Below are 21024 nucleotides of genomic sequence, written 5' to 3'. Positions count from 1 at the left end.
ATACATAATGTCAAAATACAAGTAAGAGAGCAGTGATTTTGTGATTGTCCAAATGTATTACAAATGAGGTATAAAATCTAGCTTCTCAAAATCTGGAATGTGATCTCTCTTTTCAGTTCACTGCTGATGCATCCTGACACCAGGAACTCTAGCAAGGACACTGCTTGGATTTTCTTTCTTCTTTCCCTGCTCCTTTTTCCCCCCCCCCCCAGGTGACTTTAATCTGTAATATCAGCAATAATCACCGTGGTATTGTTGCCTAGGCATTCCTGAAGAGTCAGAAGTGGACTGTAATTGAAGAGTTCATTACCAAGATCAGTTGGCTCCTTGATTACAGTGGCAAGGTGAAATATATATCCTCACCAAAAAGCAACGGCTAAACCTTTAGAGAAGTCACCCACTTTTCACTCTTTTTCATTAGGACCCCGACAAGCTTGTCAGCAAAATTAAAGGTATGTCATTCACATCGTGCATGCATTGCAAAGGACTATAAACCTGCCAACCCCTTTGATGAAATAAAAGGGTTTTATTTATGATTCATGTAGGAATATGAGGTTATTTTTATTCTGCCAGTACACTAATAATCAGACAAGAGCTCAGGAAATGAGAAGGCAAACTGACAGGGAGGTTCTGATAAAGGGGAACCCTCTGGGGTATTTTGCCCCCTTTGTAATCTCTTCCTTTTTAGTGAGAGGTTATAAGCATGGCATAGCATGATCTTGCAACAGGCTTGGCTTACAGGAACAAAGAGAACAGCTACCTAGCAGGACCCGAGGTATAATTCCACAAGAGAAAGAAAATGCTTCCGTCAGATAGATCTGCATTGCCACAGTGATGTGAATGGGAGTACCCAATCTGGTTTTCCAAGTGAGTTGTAAAGATACCCTACTTTTCTACTTGCTTTCCTACAAGGCAACATAACTAATCTGAGCAACAATAAAGGAGACCGTGAACCTCATACAGAGCCATGGCAAATTTGGTACCAATTTGTTTTATTCTAATTTCTGCAGGACCCAAAGCAGGGTATTTTCCAAGCACTCCCAGCCTAGTGGAACCTGAGGTACAGCGCAGTGACAGGAGGTTGGGGAAATAACTCCCTTCCCAGTCCCTGATCAACATGTGTGCTTGCAGAAGAGCTAGGCAGCAGGTTGCATTTCAGGATGTGCCTTGTCCTCAATATTTCAGTGCTTTGGCAGTCTGAAGCTGCTTCAGTTCTACCCAAGCTCAGTGAAACTTCTGGAAGCGCTTTCTGTGCATTTTGGTTTAAGCTGTCACTCATACCACCAGCACCACCGTGATTACAGAAACACTCCCTGCAAGTAAAAAGGTATCACTGTGCTAGCTGGCTGCCCTTAAGTACGGTAGTTTGCTGAACAGTGGTGTGTTGGCAGGAAAACACAGACTAGCAAAATATATGCAGGATGAAGTGAAACAAAGTTCACTGGAGGAAAGAAAATAATACTAATCCTTCATTCAATAAGCAGTGAGTTAAGTACATTTTGCATGTTGAAGAAATGTAAGAGCAAAGGGAAGAAAGCACACATATAAAGGTGGTGTGACCGCCTTCCTCTCTAAAGACAACATATGGGGCATTTAGATATGAATAATCCCAGGAGTTATATCCAAGATGCTAACATGAAATGTAGCATCTACTTTAAGACTCCACAGAATTTCAGGGTGTTTGAGTTCCCTCTGACCTGAGCATCCCCCAAAGTCATGTTGCTAACATTTTCCTGGCTTGCTCAAGTAGCTGAATAGACCAGTGCTTGAGGTGGGATTACATTGAATCTCCAGCTCTTAATTTTCTGTAATCAGATTTGCACCAGGTTTGAGAAGTTTGGATTGGTTAGGTGAGGCTGGATATGAAAGGATGAGCCATGGTCCAGGCAGCAAAGGTGCACTGAACAGTCTGGTTTCTGGACATTAAGCCAACCTCTATGATTGTCTCAGGCTTCTCCATGGTGTCATCTCTCAGCCTTGTCCTATAGCATCCTACTGATGCTAAGGCATTCACGTTGCAGGGGGCCTTGGACAAATACAGACACCTACTACTCTGCTGCCCACAGTGTTTTACCTCTGTACCACATGATACCTGAAAGAGATTCTTTAACAAATACTTCCAAAAGCATTTCTGACGATGTAAATCTCTTGATTGCAAAACATGCATCCGTTAGCAGAAAAGCTCCAGGACAAAGGCATTATTTTCTATGCCTTCTCAAGATGTGGCTGGATGTCAGGGCTGGGAGCAGCAGATCCTACTGCCTGCAGAACACAAGGTGCCAGTCTCTTCAGAGGAGCTACCACCTGGAAGGAGCTGCCTGGGCTTTTGGGTGCTGTGTAGTACTGGAAGGACTCACAGCATCCCCAAGGCGTTGCTGTCCCTTTAAAACTCTGCTTTCTTGTGTTGACTTTGCAATAAAGCATAATTTTATTTCTCTCAGCTAATTGCAGACTGCTCCCTTCCACTCTCTTGATCTTTGCACACAACCAAAGGCATTGCTACAAGCCAGATGTGAGGTTTAGGAGGCTGTGATCTGTCCTGGCTGTTCCCCAGAGCAGCCAGGTGCTTCTCCTCGCCCCCCTCCAGCCTGGTGTTGTGCTGGATGCAGAGCAGGTAACTATGTCATCAGCCCAAGATTTCATTCTTGCAAAGCACGGAGGTTCATTATACTTACTTTATCAGCAGTAAGGTTTACTGCCGAATCCATGAGAGATATTCGTGTGAAACATGAGCAGAGAGTGAGGCATTGCATCTTTTCATTAATAAGCCCTCTTCTGGGATCCGGCATTAGTGAGATTCAGCGGATCATAGAGCACAGGGGTATCATTTTTACATGATTACTCTAAATTCTTAAACCAGAGGCTTAAGAGAGAGGCTTCGCACAAAGGCAGCTGTGGGAATTGTTAAGTGATTGGCACAGCACTGAGATGGGCTGAACCACTGCAGGTACCTCCAGCCATGGGGGTACCAGCAGCATCTCATTACCAACCATGGAGGGAAATGCGAAAGGAGGGACTGTGTCAGCTGGAGGAGCTGTGCTAACCCTGCAAAATACCTCCTCCCAAATAAATCTCTTGCCATAGTACTTTTGTAGGGTACCACAGGCTAAGCTGTTCCCTTTCTGTGTTGTTGTATCTGGCCTTATTTTTGCCCTGTCTGAGCCTACCTTCACTAGGACAGCTGCTAAAATACTGCCTGTTCAACCTCTGCTCCCAAATAATTAGCCGTTGACTGAGCAGAGGGTTGAGATACTTTTGAGATATGTTTTCTTCGGGTGAGAAGCTTTGGGCAGCCCAGAGGATGAGCATGCAACTAGAACATCTTTTCTAGGTGGTAAAAGAAAGAACTCTTAGACCTACATTGCTTTCTTGAGGTCATTACATATTCCCCCTGTGATTTCATGCACATCCAGGCAAAAATGTTGCCTTGTAATCCTTGCCTCTGTTGCTGCATCCTGTCCTGCCAGGCTGTGTGCAAACCAAAATCAAGGAGCTGATGTGGACAAAATAAAAACTCTTCGCTTTTTCCCAGCGTTGGTTTTCATCTGTGTAAGTTCCTCAATCTATTCCAAAATATAGATACAGAAATGCTTATTCCAGCATGAGAAAAAGGACCACATAGTGAAAGAAGGACTGAACTGCTCTTGTCATTGACAGCATCAGCTTGTATTGGCCAAACATGTTGACTGAGCTGTGCCTTCCACTCCCCATTCAGAAAATGGAAATCTTACCAATTATTTTCTTCTTACGAATCTGCAAGGATGACATCATCAGCCTTTCCACGTGTATTTGCACTTGTCCATAGAACAACAGAGGAGGCATTTCATTTGCACAAACTGTGAATAGCTTGGCTGGGTAGATGGGCAAGAAATAAATCCTTGATTTTACCAAAAAGCACTTTGAGTGGGGGATCAACTCGATGGGAGAATCAATACAGCAAGTGAGAATCGTGATGCCAGACTTCAAACCACAACCTGTGTGTGTTTTCCTGGGTCCATACCTGCCCTAAAACAACTGCTCTGATGGCAACAGTTGCCAGAGTCATCCAGTCATCCCAAGGTACCCTTATCTGTGAAATACGAAGGTGACCGCTGCTCAGTTACATCTGATGAATGTTAGTGGAAAAAGAATTACTGCACTATTTCCCCAACATGTCTAAGTCCTGCAGAAACCTCCAGTATCCCAGTCAATGCCTGATCCTGATCACTGATATTGCAGAAGGGTGAAGAATAGTGAAATTCCCTTTTTGGTATAAGAGGCCCATGAAATCTGAGAGCCATATTGGAAAATTTGGAGGTATCCTGGGATGAAGTATTCCTGGCCTTCTGGGTATTAATCAACCAATTCTCAGGTTTTTAGAAACAACTGATTTTAGGCAGAGATGTTCCTCTTTGAGATGACTTACTTCATCTAGTGCTTCCTGTAAGTCCAATAAGAAAAAGAAAAATGAGAAGCAGGAAGGTGGGGTCATGTGGGGCACTGAATAATCCAGATCAAACAGCAAAGAGCGCCCGATTAGAAGCCAACACATTTCTCTTTTCAGTATCTCTGAAATTGTTTGGCAGACTTAATTAGAAACAGGTGCAAGCTATAATATTTATTGCAACAATGCATCATTTTTGTCTGTTTCCAAGGTCATCATTCTAGCCAATGGAAAGCCAACAACCCACAGGGAGTATAACTTAGTCTATATGGGTAAAATGTGAATTACTTAACCCTTTATCTAATGGAATGAAATACAACATTGCACAAAGCACAAAGCTCACAAAATGGAAAATCCTGTGAGAAATCTTTCTTGATAACAGGTTCCAGTGAAGTAAGTGACATCACCAGCTGAGCTAATAGCCAGCCTTAGGTAAAATGGAGTAGGTACAGATAAGGAATGAGAAAAACACATTTTTTTTTACTACTTTTCTTTCAAAGGCCTGGGTTTATGTAGAATTTGCTGCAGTAGGAGACCATGATTGCATGTTATCTAGTGCCTACGCTACAGTTGGGTATCATACACTATGTTCTGCTAAGATTCAGCAGTATATTTCTTTGGCTGCATCTGTCTCCAGTGCAATCAGGCTACAGCTGCACTTGTACAGCAGCACCTTAAAACAGCCTCTGTGAGCTGCCAGGTAATCGTGCCAAGGTTTTCCAGTGGGAGAAGCCTGGAAGATGAAGCTGTAGATCCTTCCTGCCTGTTAAGCCAGCAGACTCAGAGAAACTAGGTCCACATTTTTCTCTCCGTCCAAGGGTAAGTGTCCCAAACGTGATTCCATCTGGCCCCATGGTGATTTTTTGTGGTTAAAACTGGCAGGGCCCTTGGTTACAAAAAAGCCCCACTTTCAAAACTGGCAATTCATTTCCTCTTGTGAGTTCTCTGCGTAATCTCTATGTGACTTTTTGTTCTTTTGTGATCATTTGCAAGTGAGGGTCTTCTCTGAAATTCTATTTTATTCCTTTTAAATGTGACAAATATAAATATGGAAACAAAGCAGCATACTTTAATAGTAGAGATGTGTGAAATTGTGAGATTTTTGCCTTTTTGCAAAAGCCGCAAGAAGATGCCAATATTTCTGCAGACGGAAACTATTTTTTCCACCTTCAAATTGTCACACAGCATAAAATCTGTGGCTGTTTGTGTGTCGTTGGATAAAGGTAGCAAGGAAATACAGGTTCCCTCTTGAGAATTAGGGCACTCTGGCTTCTAACTTATTCTTTTGGCTACCACAGTTCCCTGAAAGGCACCTCAGCACCTAGACAGCACCACTGTCCTCATTAATTGTGCTCTTTCTACAGTGAATTACTAATGCACTCTGTGATCTCAGGAACCATTCTTAAAAAAGGCTATCATCTGTCCATAAAATTCAGAGGTAAAATAATCCAAGCACATGATACTGATGGATTTGGGATGAAATTGTGAGTGCTTGTTTATTGAGAGACAGATCCTACAGTCATATTTAGAGATCTCAGCAGAATCAAAGCTGATGCTTTGAGAGGACCCCTGCTCCCCAGCATCTCAAGCAATGTCCCAAGACTGAATCCTTGAGAAGATCCAACTCAAGTTTGAAACTTTGCAGCTCAATGTCCATGCTGATTTTATTCTCTTCCTTTGAATGTAATATCCCACGTTTCAACTGCATGGCTCATGGCACATGACCTTTTAACAGCAGGCTGGTGAGATTTTACGTCATATGAGCATCACAGATTTGCTCAGGTAGTTTGGTTCCTGCAGTATTAGTAACATCGTGTCACTGTCATTTTGCCCTTTTCTTTATCTTTCTCCCTGAAAGTGCAGATATTATGGAGAGCTAGCTCAGAACTGGGGATCTGTCCCATTGTTAATGTTCAGGCTCTTGCCAACACAGGTGTGTATGATGAGGAGAATTAGGAAAAAAAGGGAGACAATGATTGCCCAAAGCCAGCCAGGATGGCAGCTGCCATCCTGCAGAGGACCACTGGCACCAGGAGCCAGTCAAATTGAGAAGGGCAGAGGAGAGCCTCCCTGCACTGTTAAAGTATTTCAGGCCAGTGTTCGCACAGTTCTCTAGATCCCCAGTATGAATAAATGGTAGGGATGTGAGTGAGAAAGGAAGGCTTATGCCAGGGAGCTGAGCAATGTGTAATATTAGCAAGCAAGCTTGAGACTTCTGGAAATGCACTATGCACACTTGGAAAAGGCAATGGTCGTTCTGGGAGGCTCTGCTCAGGCATAGCATTTAGCTCTGTGTCCTGGCTGCCAAGCCACACTTGAATTGTATTGCATTTGGATTCTGGCAGATCAAGTTACAGGTGATGGCTGGGTTAGCTGCCTTGGTCTTGGGTCATTCCTGCATTGTACTTAACCAAATAATACCCTCCCTTCCTTTTTCTTCTTCTTCTTTTTATTTTTTTTTTTTTTCTCATTGATCAAGCTGCTTTTGAGAAAAGTGATACTTTGCATATCTGGCTAAGTGCTGTTAACAGTCTCTGCCTGCGGTTTGTTAAAATTAAAAAAAAAGAAAAAAAAAAAAGAAAAAAAAGAAGTGTGATCTTGCTGGAGAAGTAATTTGCTTCTCTCCAACCAATGATGGCTTGCACTTTATGCAAATTGGTATCTAGGGATAACAAATCCCATTTAATACATATGCATAGTTCATAAAAAAAAACGACATGAGAGAAAGAGAAAAAAGATAAAGCAACGAGTCAGCAAAAGAACAGGTTCCGAGGAAATTTATTGTCCCAAATTGGACATTTGTAACAGATGATGTGAACAAGTGTTAACTTTGTTTTCAGCAGCTCTTCACGTACATTCACTAGACATCACACAGATTATGTTTTAAGGATCTGAACTGTAATAAAAAAAAGTGTCTGTGGGCTTTGGAGTGTTGTGTTCCATATGGTTGGGGAAGTGCGGAGTTATTGCGACAAGCATCTTGTGAAGCTCATTACGCACGGCGGTGTTAGATGCGAATTGCTGCGCATCGCTATAGGGTACGTACATGACATCCCACAGTCAGCAGATAGCAACTGGAAATGAAAGATATGAAGGCACAGAGTACAGCTTCAGGGAACATGTTAGACAAAACATCTGCTGGTATCAGAAAGCTGCATTATCAGATCATTGTGGCCATGAATTTTTTATAAAGACTTTTTTTTTTTTTTTTTTTTTTTAAAGCTGCAACTTTGAAAGTGACATTTTGCGGGAAAGTTTTTGACTGAAGTGTGATGTCAGGAGAAAGGGCAGTCTAGTTTATTATCTGCATGAGAGCCAATACTGGCAGCCTGAATCAGCTCCTTTCTCCGAGCAGTGCAGTTGGCCGTCAAAAAGCACAAGTGCTTGTTCCCTCCTGATCCTGATGACTAATAAAACTCTGACCCAGATGACATGTGATGGCTTTACCACCAGACTCTTCAGCAAGGAGTTTTCAACTTTTGTTCCTGAAGGGCTACTTCGTCACATGGCTGGGCACTGCTGATTAAAATTAACCTAAAATTTGTGCTTAGGAGATGGAAGATGATATGGCTCACATGCAAAATCCAGAGAGGAGAGCTAAGCCTCCTTGCTCAGCTCCTGTGCGGTTGGGACCTGTACAGTGCCTGGCACTGCTGCCAGCCCAGTAGCCCTGCCAAGATGGCCACAACCAGGAAGGTTGCCACTGTGCTGGTCGTCCAGCCCTGGAGCTGTGCCTAGGGAGTGCTGCTGTAAGCCACAAGCACCTCAGTGCTGAGAGGGGCCTCCACCTACTTAACATTCCTGGCATTTATAAGAGCGGTGAGATGGCATGAAATGTATGTGCATATTGGAACTATTTACATTAAAACAGACAGGCATTTTCCAGTCTCTCATCTATCCAGCCCCAGCTCTGGATTTTCATTTCACAGAATCACAGAATCACAGAATTGTAGGAGTTGGAAGGGACCTCTAGAGATCATCGAGACCAACCTCCCTGCCAAAGCAGGTTCCCTACACCAGGTCGCACAGGTAGGCGTCCAGGCGAGACTTGAATATCTCCAGAGAAGGAGACTCCACAACCTCCCTGGGCAGCCTGTTCCAGTGCTCCGTCACCTCACTGTAAAGAAGTTCTTACGCACATTCGTGCGAAACTTCCTATTCTGCAGCTGATGTCCGTTTCCCCTCGTCCTGTCTCCACGTACCACTGAAAAGAGACTGGCCTCACCGCTATGGTCGCCACACCTCAGATATTTATAGACCTGGATCAGGTCCCCTCTCAGTCGTCTTTTCTCAAGGCTAAACAGACCCAGTTCACTTAGCCTTTCTTCATAGGGGAGATGCTCCAGGCCCTTCACCATCTTTGTGGCCCTCCGCTGGACTCTTTCCAAGAGATCCCTGTCTTTTTTGTACTGGGGAGCCCAGAACTGGACACAGTACTCCAGATGAGGCCTTACCAGGGCAGAGTAGAGGGGGAGGATCACCTCCCTCGACCTGCTGGACACTTAATGCACCCCAGAATGCCATTGGCCTTTTTGGCCATGAGGGCACACTGCTGGCTCATGGCCAACCTGTCGTCCACCAGGACGCCCAGGTCCTTCTCTGCAGAGCTCCTCTCCAGCAGCTCATCCCCCAGCCTGTATTGGTGCATGCAATTATTCCTCCCTAGGTGTAAGACCCTACACTTGCTTTTGTTGAACCTTATCCGGTTTCTTACTGCCCAGCTCTCCAGCCTGTCCAGGTCTTGCTGAATGGCAGCACAGCCTTCAGGCGTGTCAGCCAATCCTCCCGACTTCGTATCATCAGCAAACTTGCTGAGGGTGGCCACTATCCCCTCATCAAGGTCACTGATGAAGGTGTTGAACAAGACCAGACCCAGCACAGACCCCTGGGGGACACCACTGGTCACAGGTCTCCAGCCAGACTCTGCACCACCAACAACGACCCTCTGCGCTCTGCCAGTCAGCCAGTTCTCAACCCACCTCACTGTCCACTCGTCTATCCCACACTTCCTCAGCTTTGTTATAAGGATGTCGTGGGAGACAGTATCAAATGCCTTTCTAAAATCAAGGTAGATTACATCTACCGCTCTTCCCCCATCCACCCAGCATGTGACAGCATCATAGAAGGCCACCAGGTTGGTCGAGCACGACCTCCCCTTGGTGAACCCATGCTGACTACTCCTGATAACCTCCTTTTCTCCCAGTTGTCTGGAGATGGTATCCAGCACAAGCTGTTCCATCACCTTTTCAGGGACAGAGGTGAGGCTGACAGGCCTATAATTACCCGGATCTTCCTTCTTGCCCTTTTTGAAGACCGGAGTGACATTGGCTATGCTCCAGTCTTCAGGGACCTCCCCTGTTATCCAAGACCTCTCAAAAATGATGGAGAGCGGTTCGGCAATGACCTCCGCCAGCTCCCTCAGCACACGTGGATGCACCCCATCAGGTCCCATGGACTTGTGGATTTTAGTACTGCCTAGGCGCTCACCACGTCCTCTTTCCTGACTAAAGGGAAGTCTCCCATTCCCCAGACCCTCTTCCTAACCTCTAGGGTGTGGGATTCCTGCGGGAGAGCCTTTTCACTGAAGACGGAAGTAAAGAAGGCATTCAGTATCTCTGCCTTCTCAGCATCCCCCGTTACCAGAACCCCCCCCTCACTTAGTAAGGAGCCCACATTCTCTCTAGTTTTCCTTTTGCTGTTAACATACTTGAAGAAGCCTTTTTTATTATCCTTTATCACTTTAGCCAGATTCAATTCCAGGCAGGCTTTAGCCTTCCTCGTTGCATCCCTGCAGGCCCTGACTACATTCCTATATTCTTCCCAAGTGGTCAGACCCTTTTTCCACATTTCATGGACCTTCTTCTTTCCTTTGAGCTTGCGCATGAGCTCCTTGCTTATCCACACAGGTCTCCTGCCACCTTTTCCCGATTTCTTGCTCACAGGGACGCACCGATCCTGAGCTTGGAAGAAGAGCTGTTTAAATGCTGACCAGCTCTCAGAGGCCTCCTTACCTTCTAACACCCGAGCCCATGGGATAGCTCCAAGTAGGTCCCGGAAGAGATCGAAGTTGGCTCTCCTAAAGTCCAGGGTAGCAATCCTACTTATTGCTTTGCTTCTTCCACTCAGGATCTTGAACTCCACCATCTCATGATCACTACAACCCAAACTGCCCCCTACCTTTACTTCCTTAACAAGTCCATCCCTGTTGGTGAGAATAAGGTCCAGTAACACCCCTCCCCACGTCGGTTCCTCCACCACCTGCATCAGAAAGTTGTCTTCAACACACTGCAAGAACCGTCTGGACCGTGCGTGCCTGGCCATGTTGGTCGTCCAGCAAATATCTGGATAATTGAAGTCCCCCATAAGCACCAGTGCCTGGGAACGTGACGCTACATCCAGTTGCTTTTGGAAGGCCTCGTCAGCCTCCTCATCCTGATCAGGGGGCCTGTAGTACACCCCCACAACAGTGTCACCCTTACCAGCCTGCCCCTTGATTCTCACCCATAAGCTCTCCACTGCTATATCACTCTCCCCCAAGTGAAGTTCAATACATTCTAGCTGCTCTCTCACATAAAGAGCAACTCCACCACCCTGCCCACCCAGCCGATCTTTCCTAAAAAGCACACAGCCCTCCATGACAACATTCCAGTCATGCGAGCTGTCCCACCATGTCTCTGTGATCGCAATGAGATCATGGCCTCGCGACCGCACGCAGAACTCCAGCTCTTCCTATTTATTCCCCATGCTACGCGCATTAGTATATAGGCACTTAAGAGAAGCAGCATCCCTCCACCCCTCTCCAAGCCTTTGAACTCCACTGTCTCCACCATCAAGTTCTGTTTGGAGCCTCGAACTGCCCCCTCAGTCCCAGCGGTCATCATTTTGTCCCCTTCCCCCTTCATACCTAGTTTAAACACCTGTCAATAAGTCCCACCAGTTCCTTGGCTAGAACCCTCTTTCCCCATGGAGACAGGCTGCTTCCATTTGCAGCCATCAAGCCAGGTGCCGAGTAAATTGCCCCATGATCAAAAAAAACAAAACTCCTGCGTTTGCACCAACTCCTAAGCCATTTGTTCAAGAGATGGGTTTTTAGGCTCATCCCAGTATCGTTTCCTGCCACTGAAGGTACAGATGTAATAACCACCTGCACACCTGTTCCTTCAACTACCCTGAAGTCATCTTTGATAGCCTTCAGGCTTTTCTCACCAACTTCTTCACTGCCAGCCTGTACTATCAATAGTGGATAATTTGCATCACTTGCACTGGAAGGTGAGGCAACCTCCTCATCTACAGCAACAGGCACCGATGGAAACCCACCTCCCATTGCTCTGCGGCTGGTCTCTGTCTCTCAAACGAAATCCTTCAAAACTACACAGAAAAAAGTGAGCAAACTGCTTCCTCATAGTGATTTACAAATTGTCACCTCAGAGAGGAGACCAGATATTCCCTGATGTTTTGACATCCTTCCTAAGCCTTCTCCTTCTGTGTGCTAGTATATGGGAGAAGGGATGTAAAGTAAGAAAGAAACATCGCAATGCATGGAAGGACAGAGTTACCAGCAGCTACTTTTTGTGTAACACTGGGATCAGTCACTCACCCATGTCCTCCCCCCATACAAAAATAACTTGGTCACTAATGGCTTGTTGTGATTTCCTCCTTAGGGTGAGATTTTAGAAAATACTTGAGGATAATTTTAATGAAAACACAAGCAGACCAAATCTGAGCAATTCGTATTTTTTCTCTTTTATTTAGAGTTTGAATCTATATTATGAACTGAAAACTTTGATTTTAAACTTGCTTGTATTTGTGGAGAGAAAAAGCTGAATATGGATCTGTTTTTCCGAGGGGTGCCCCCACCAGAACAACTCCCATCTGTGCAACTGTGTGTGAAGTCCTCAAACCCTGGAGTGTTCTGGTTTGCAGTGCGACAAGGGGCAGATCTGGTCTGCACCGAACACTGGTCATCAAGGACACAGTTTTAGGTATGAGGACTGGAATCAGAGGCTGCTACATTTTTAATGTTCTCTATAATGTTCTGTAAGATGTTTTATAAGAAAGAAGACAGACTCTATAGAAGGGTACGTTGTGATAGGACAAGGGGAAATGGGTTCAAACTGAAACAGGGGAGATTTAGATTGGATACAAGGGAGGTATTTTTTACAGTAGGGGTGGTGAGGCACTGGCACAGGTTGCCCAGAGAAGTGATGGATGATCCATCTCTGGAGACATTGGCTCTGGGGAGACCTTATCACTATAACAACCTGAAAGGAGATTGTGGTGAAGTAGAAGTCGACCTCTTCTCCTGTGTAACTAGAGACAAGACAAGAGGGAATGGCCTCAAGTTGAACCAGGGGAGGTTCAGTTTGGATATTAGGAATAATTTCTTCTTAGAAAGAGAAGTCAGGCACTGGAATAGGCTGCTCAGGGAGGTGATTGAGTCACCATCCCTGGTGTTCTAGAAATGTTTAGATGTTGTACTTAGGAACACAGTTTAGTAGGAGATATTGGTGATAGGTAAATGATTGGACTAGATGATCTTTGAGGTCTTTTCCAACCTTGGTGATTCTATTCTAGTCTTTAATTCTATTCAAAGTCAGGCTGGACAAAGCTCTGAGCACCCTGATCTGGCTGTAGGTGTCTCTATTCATTGCAGGGGAGTTGGATTAGATGACCTGTAAGGATCCGTTCCAAGTCAAACTATTCTGTGATTCTATGATTCTAAAAGAGTGCAAGGGTTTTTATGTGATGCTCGTGATCTTTTTGGCTGCACAGCCACACCACCAGGGGGTCCACCCTGCTGGGCTGAGGCACTCCTTGCACGGGATCTTGCCCAGGTGAGCTCATCTCTCCAGATCAGAGCCTTCTTCCTTTGAAACAATGTCCAGTGCCATGGCAGGAAACTCTGTAAATCTGGAGTGGGAAAGTAGAGAGGGTGGCAGCTCAGCCCCTCCAAATAAGACATCAGCCAAATTTCTTTTAACTGTTCTAGTCATATGCAATGACCCAGCAGAGAACAAAATTGAGTCTTGCAGTCAGTCCTGTCTGTGTCACTGTGTACAAAGCAAGCAGAAACATTTAACTGCCTCTTTTGTACATGCCTTATCTGAAAGCTGGTATATCAGCATACACTAATTGGTCTGTGCTGTTGCAGTAACTATGGTTTTAATTGCAGAGGCTGAAATGTGAACATATATTCTGTCCCCTCCCTTTTTTTTCACCTTTGCTTCTAGATTGGATTTATGCTATGCTTTGAAAGATTTCCTTGGTTATTCCTCAACTTTTCTTCGTCTATATGCACTCCTTCTGATAACAAAAATGTTTCTCAGCAGGTAAGTATTTCAGTGATGGAATAAATGTGATGCCTTGCAGAATGACTGTGTTTGTGTGGGTACACGTGCATATATGAATGTATACATTCTGCAATTTATATAAAAATTGAACCCCTGCCTGCAGCTGGGTGTAATATGGGAAGCTTGTAATGCATGCTGGCGGTATGTGCAGTCAGTGGAGCAAGCAGGGGGCAAAGAGCTGGCACTGCAATGTAGTGAAAGAGTATGGAAGAATATATGGACATGCAGCTAACAAGAAGGGAAGGGAAGTGGCTGGAGGGTAAAGAGATATAATGGGTCCCAAATGTGGCAAGCACATATGCTGCCATACAGCAAATGCAAAGTGCCACCACTAGTGACAAGTGTATTGCACCTAAGGAAAACAGCTGTGCCAAGCGCCCAAATCCACGTTCAGCCTACTGACCCTATGTCTCCCTTGTCTGATGTGGATTAAATTGGTCAGGCTGAGAGCCTCTCTACATCTGTGTTCCACAGAAGTAATGGCTCAGTAAATCTCTGAAATACTTCTTGCGTGGCCATCTATTTTGCATTTGCAATCTTGGATTTGTGAGATTGTTTTATTTTGTCACATATTATTTATTCTGCTGCGCTAAATATCTCACCAATGCTTTGATTATCAGTGGAGATCATTGCGTGGTTTTGTGCAGCTTGGTGTTACTTACAAAGCCTCCCATATAACCTGATAATTGTTTATATTTTTTTCTATTTTGAAGAAAAATCCTATGACACCTGAGATGGATCTCCTGTTCTAAGGCATAAAGATAATAAAGTCCCCTATGAAGAGCAGCCCTCTAACTGGTCCTATCTGCTCTGTATATATTTGAATATATAAAATATTAATAAATGATTCCAAATGTTTAATCATATCCATTTGACTCTGTGAGACTCAGCGTCTGTAGGCTTCCCGTATTAACTGCCTATGATAGCTCCATACTGCTGATTTGTTGTTGATCTTGAGTTTGTAAAGCAAAATAAAATGGAGTATTGCAGCTTGATTTGAATTAATCAGGTCTGATTAGACAGGAACAGATCAGGCTGTTCTGGAAATCCCTCACTCTAATACATTTTCATGTGCTAGTAAAAAAACAAAAAACAAAACAAAAAAAAGAACAAAAACAAACAAACAGAATCTTCATGACTTAAGTTAGAGTCCTATCTATTTAATAACATTTTTTCAGAGTGATAAATCTTATTGGAAGGGGGGGGGGGGGAAAGGGCAGGGGAGGGCAGTGGGAGAGATTATTATGATGCTCATCTTGCATGAAAGAAATAGCATTTTGTTTTACAAAAATATGGATATTTTAGAATGGAGTCACCTGGTGGCAGATCTCATAAATGTACATAAAGAGATCCTTCCTAATATCACTACTTAGAGTTGTGGGTTTTTTTTTCTCACAACAGAGTCAGTGTAGAGGCTTGGATAGATAGAGTCACGAAAGCAAAAAGTGTATTTAGTTTAACACATCTATGTATGGCATAGAATGGTTATGCAAGGTAAATAATTCTTCAGTTAATAACGAGAGCTATGCAAAGCAAAGGAGGAAGGATCCTCCCATCAGAAGGAAAAAGCTTTATGGTGTCTACACGTCACCATGTGCATTATGGGGTTTGAGAGGACTGTGATGCCATAGGCAAATCCAGTTGTCATTTTCAGCCAGAGCCATTGAGTATTCTGCTGATGGCTCCTCAATAGTGGAAAGTCTCCCATGGAAACATTGCCTTCTGAACAGGTTTGTCTGGGACAGCCTCCATCCTGCAAAGTGCTGTCAGGAAGCAAAGGAGGCAGGAAAGCGGCAGGACTCAGCAAGGACCTGCCTGTCAAACTGAAGAAGAAGGACATGTGCAGGCAACGGAAACAATGATGCATCACCTGGGAAGAATACAGGGATGCTGTCTGGATGTGCACAGGAAAGCAAAGGCTCAGATGGAACTGCGCTTGGTAAGGGACATGAAAAATAGCAGGAAGAGATTCTACAGGTACCCCCTTGTGAATGAGAAGGGGAAACTGGCTACAACATGGAGAAGGTTGAAGTACCAAAATATTCTTTGCTTCAGTCTTCTCTGGCAGTGAGGTTTCTTCTGTCTCTCACAACCCTGAACCTTGCATCCCCAAACATCTGGATGGGGGCTGGGAGAGCAAAATCTCTCTATTGTAAGAGAAAAGCAAGGCTGAGACTGCCTCATGGGATTGAATGTGTGTAAGTCCATGGGGCCCAATGACCTGCATCCCAGGATCTTGAAGGAACTGGCTGATGTGCCTGCTAAGCCACTCTCCATTATATTTGAAAAGTCATGACTGGAAAAAGGGAAGCATCATGCCCATTTGTAAGAAAGGAGGACCTGGGGAACTACAGGCTAGTGAGCTTCACCTCTGTACCTGAGAAGATCAGGGAGTGGATTCTCCTAGAAGATATGTTAAGGCACATGAGAGATGAGCAGGTGATCTGAGACGGTCAGCATTGTTTCACCACGGGCAGATTTTGCCTGATCAATCTGGTGAACTTCTATGATGGAATGATGACATCAGTGGAAGGGAAGGGCAACTGATGTCATTTGCATAGACTTCTGCAAGGTCTTTGACATGATCCCCTGCCACTTTTTTATCTTTAAATTGAAGAGAAATGGGTTTGAAGGGTAGATGAAAAATTTAACATGAGCCAGCAGTGTGTGCTTGCAGCTGGAAGTCAACAGTATCCTGGGCTGCATCACAGGAGGGATAGCCAGTCAGGAGAAACACAAGATTGTCTCCCTCTACTCTCCCTGCATCAAGTCCCATCTGGAGTACTGCATCCAGAAGAGAGCTACAGCACCTCTCTTATGAAGACAGGCTGAAGGAGCTGATCTCGTTCAGCCTGGAGAAGAGAAGGTTCAAGAAAGACCTGATAGTGTCCTTCCAATACTTGAAGGGAGCTTATAAGCAGAAGGGAAATCAGCTTTTACATGGGTAGATAGTGATAGTTCAAAGGGGAATGGTTTTAAAGTAAAAAGGCGGAGATTTAGATTAGATGTTGGGGGAATTTTTAACTGAGGGTGATTAGTTGCTGACACAGGCTGCCCAGAGAGGTTGTGTATGCCCCATCTCTGGAGGTGTCCAAGGACAGGTTTTATGAGGCCCTTGGGCAACCTGATCCACTGACTTATTTAGTGGTTGGCAACACTGCCCAAGGTAGGGGGTTGGAATTAAACTTTTTGTTCTCTTCCAACCCAAGCCATTCTATGATTCTATCAAATAGCAGGACCCAGTTGAATGCAGCCCTGTGCTGCACAGCACTGCCAGGTTCTGAGCCATCAGTGTGCAGCTGGAGGGATTCCAGTCACACCCCACTCCTCCTTTCTCACCCGTTCTTTCCCCAGTCTCCAAGTTGCAGCAAGGAGAACGGGCCATGGGCAGAAACAATCCAACCTGTAGAGCCCTTGGCTTGGCCTTTTTCAGGCAGCTTTTACCTTTCCTTTAAATTCCTGACTGTGGTGTGCCAGAACAACTGCCAAATGTTAAAGACATTACAGAGCAAACAGTCAGCAGGCTGCACCAGCTTGCAAATACAGAGGAAAATGAGCAGTAAAGTTGGGAGAAAGGAGAAGAGGTGATTATCCAGTGGTGATTATTTGGGAGGGCAATAGTGGGAGGTGCTGTAAGTGATGGGGATGCATGGTGAGACACAAGCCACCAAAGGCACAGCCATTACAATCAATTTAAAGTACAAAAATAGGAGGCTGAAGTGACAATAATGTATTTTAACTGAAATCACAGATTTTGTTCTGCAAGGCATGGTTAAAGAGACCAGGCCAAATTACATTGTCTGAACAGAGCAAAAGTTTTCCTCTTTTATGTAAAAAAATTGCCCTTTTTTGCAAAGATAAAAATGGAGCAGAATGTTTTTTAAATAATTCTGAAATCCCATTAATACTTTTTTTTTTTTCTATTTTAATGTTCTTTTTCCTTTAATTGGGCACACTATAAATGGAATTTAATACATTACTGATGTCTTTAATCTGATTTTAATAGAGCTAGGGCCGACGCATGGAATCTGCATCTGTCCTATTGAAAGAAAAATACAGTTCTATAGACAATAAATAGCGTGTCCAACCAAACATTGACCTATGCATTAGTTTTATTTATTGAGCTAACCAGCTTATACATGGGCACTGGGAGGATGTTTTTAGGCACTTTTCCAAAGCTGAAGTCCATATGATGGGATTGTTACTGTTTTGTTTTGTTTTTGGTTTTTTTTTTTTGCAGCAGGAACGTGAACTTGGTAGAAGAGCCTGGCATGGAAAACCACTGAGTTCTGACACATTCCATTTGCTCCTAGCTCTTTGATTTCTACTCACAGAATCTGACATATGTTGGGCATTGACCTTGCTCTTTTAAATAAGCTTATTTTAGAAGACCTTTGCAAAATGCTGTCTGTTTGGCCTCGATGTAAGCTGTGAGAGAAATGTAGTACAAACACAGAAGTTGTATGTTTTGAATGCCAGAGATGTTACACCAAAGAGCAGTTGGTGTGATCTATACTGCTGAATGCTTTCTGTGCTGATAGCAAGGCTGTGTCCTTAAAGAAAATAAAGTTGTACTTCCTGCATTGGACAATCTTCCCTTGCTTTCTATGAGTCTTGTTTTGTTTGGTTTTGTTTGTTTTTTGAGCAGGACCTTCAGGATCAGGCCTCTTTCTCCAGCTTCAAATGTTCTGACTGGGCTCTCAGACACTCAGTGGAGTGCAAGCAAATATCTCTAATAGTAAGTAAGGATCTGGACTCAGAAACCCTGGAGAAAATCAAGGACTTGTCAGACCTCGGGGTACAGAATTTGCCCCCATAGATGGCTCCAAATGCTGCAGGCACTCAGAAGTGGGAGAGACTTGTCCAAAGCTTGGCCCCTTCCTTATGGAACTGTGCACCAAGAGCGTTTCAGGAAGAGCCGTACCCTTCATGGTGGAGATTTGCTTTTCTTAGGGGAGCAACTTGTAGGAAAGTTCACAGGGAAAGTGCTGGGATCCTACAAATGCCAGTATGAATTGATATGCAATAAAGCAAATTGCCAGGTCCCAACATTGCAAATCACAGCAAGGGAATGAAAATGCTTCTGTTAGATGGGTAGGTAAAATGCCGTTCATTAAGGCATGTACCTGCTGAACTCCTACCAACTCCAGGAGTAGGAAAAGCAGAAAGAACCTGGAAGTGCATTTGGGTCTCTTTGATGTTCTTTTGCCAAGAGACAAACTCCTACACTCTTTACTTGGGCTGTAAGGTTTGGAGCCTGGAAATTCAATCAGCTGGAGAGCATGTCCTGAGAACAGCCTGCTGAGATCAGCCATATCTGAGTAAGTGGCAATAAAACTCCACACATAGGAAAACAGATATCAAATTGCCAAAATAAATGTAAATTTGAGTTCACGGTCATGTGTGCCTTTTTAGACCCAAACATGCCTTCACATCCAGCAAGGAGAGGTGTCGGAGCTCTGCCAGAATGTGAATTCTCATTGTCTGTGGCCCACAGACAGCTCTGCATCCTGGCTTCCTCTCAAAGTGCCTGTCTCCATTGGCTTCACAAACACATAGGAAAGGCATTGAGTCTTGGCTTTGTTGGCACTGGGTTCCAAGGCTGAGAGCGTCTGATGTGGAATATTTCCTTGGCAGATGGAGCCAGGAGTAGATTTTTTTACCTCTCTCTGCACACTTGTTTGCTGGTTCTGTGGCAGTGCTGGGAAGCCTCCCTGTTACTACAAATAACTAATTTTCAGTGTGAATACAGTGTGAATTTCCCGGTCTGACCCATCAAGATTTTGGGAACTGTGTGAGCGCCATGCCGCCGTTGCCAGCCCCGATGGAGCTGTGCCATCTGTCAGCAGGAAGGATGCAAAGCTGCTCTCACCTCCTGCCATGGGGCTTGCCCCAAATCCCCTCTACCCAACATTCACAAGCTTGTTTTCTCAGGGAAATGGCTTTTATTTGTTGTGAACTCTTCATAGGGAAAAGCTTCTTACAAAAACTAAATAATGTAACATATTCTGGGTTCTGGGCAGATAAAAATTGAAAGGGCTGTGGTGGTTGTGGCAGAGGAATGATAGTGATGAGCACCACATGGAGTCCCTGAAGATGGTGTCAGGGAATTTGATCCCCCATAAAATGATGAAAGACTCTGATGTAATGGTGTTTTGTGAAACAATTTGAGCATTCTTTCCCATTAACAACTGACTTCCATTGTGCTAGGATTTTTGTTCCTTTTTTAATATGTATTTTGAGCACACTGTGAACAAAAATTTCCATTGTGATAGTGCTGCAGGAAGATTTAAAGGTTGTGGTGGACTAAGAATTGAAATGCAAATCACACTCACACACCACCTCCTGCTGAGGCCCAAATTTTTATAGATCAGGTTCCGCAGCCCTGATGAGGAATCAGCGATCTGCCTTTCTGGGATTCACAAATTAGTTGCAGTCTGGGGTAGCGTTTCCTACAGTATAATTGTAACTTAGCAGATGAAAGTTTGTCGCCGAAGGCAGTCCCCTGATCTGCCATTATTTCTCCAGCCGCAGTGCCACTACGGATCCCCTCACAGACAATGCAAACACCTCGCAGCTCCCCACGCCACGACACGCTCTTGCTTAATACTGTATACACTGATCCTCTCCGCCTTGCTTTTCTTCTCCCCCAGTTTGTAGGTGGTAAAACATCAACTGCCATGAACTTCTTGTTGGGGAAAAGAAAAAAGAAAAGAAAAGAAAAAAAAAAGGTGGCAGGGGGAAAGGGAAAAGCTGTGTTTTGGGGGCTGCTAGAGCTGCCAGATCACAGGCTTGCAATGGGGTGGCTGAAATGGCTACAAGGATAACAGGACACACATGCACTTGTGGATAATTCTGTTTGCTAATTGCTCGTGAAACTTCAGGTAAGAAACATCCAATTCAATTTGTTATCATAGGTAAAGGCCTGGGCTTATGCTTTTCAGGGTGTTTTTTGTTGTTTTGTTTATTGCTGCCATTACAAATACATGGCTTTTCATGATTGGAAGGCTCCTTCCCATTGGGCTGGGGCAGCACCTGGCAGAGTGCTGGCAGGTGCCCCCAGATTCCCAGATCCAGGGCAGACCCCCCCTGCTCCCCACATTCCTTCCCTTCCTTCCTGCACAGTGTCGGGAAGGCTGTGGTGGGGCAGATGCTTTCCATTCTGTAACTTTAACCAGTTATACTGCTTGCTACTAATTATCTACTAGCTAATACTAATAGCTAGCACCGCTGCAGCATTTAAGAGCTACA

At 44.4% G+C, this 21024-nt stretch overlaps 1 protein-coding gene across 15 annotated transcripts in view; it reads left to right on the top strand.

Moving 5' to 3' along the window:
* Window positions 1-18814, top strand: part of LOC116216268 (uncharacterized) — a 359292-nt gene extending 340478 nt beyond the window's left edge. For 12 of the 15 annotated variants that reach the window (XR_014881787.1, XR_014881790.1, XR_014881786.1 and 9 more), the window contains 4 exons: window positions 264-12405; window positions 13654-13752; window positions 15504-15712; window positions 18014-18814. The gene's annotated coding sequence lies outside the window, so the exon portion shown is untranslated. Of the gene's footprint in view, window positions 1-263; window positions 12406-13653; window positions 13753-14486; window positions 14953-15503; window positions 15713-18013 lie in introns of those variants that run through there. The other 3 variants (XM_085218540.1, XM_085218542.1, XM_085218543.1) reach the window with 3 other exon arrangements.
* Window positions 18815-21024: the final 2210 nt, after the last annotated feature.

This window comes from Meleagris gallopavo, chromosome 2 (genome assembly GCF_905368555.1).
Source record: "Meleagris gallopavo chromosome 2, MGAL_WU_HG_1.1, whole genome shotgun sequence".
In the NCBI taxonomy this organism is placed as follows: Eukaryota; Metazoa; Chordata; class Aves; order Galliformes; family Phasianidae; genus Meleagris; species Meleagris gallopavo.
Note: the sequence above shows the minus strand (reverse complement) of the source record. Positions and strands in the feature narration are given on the sequence as shown.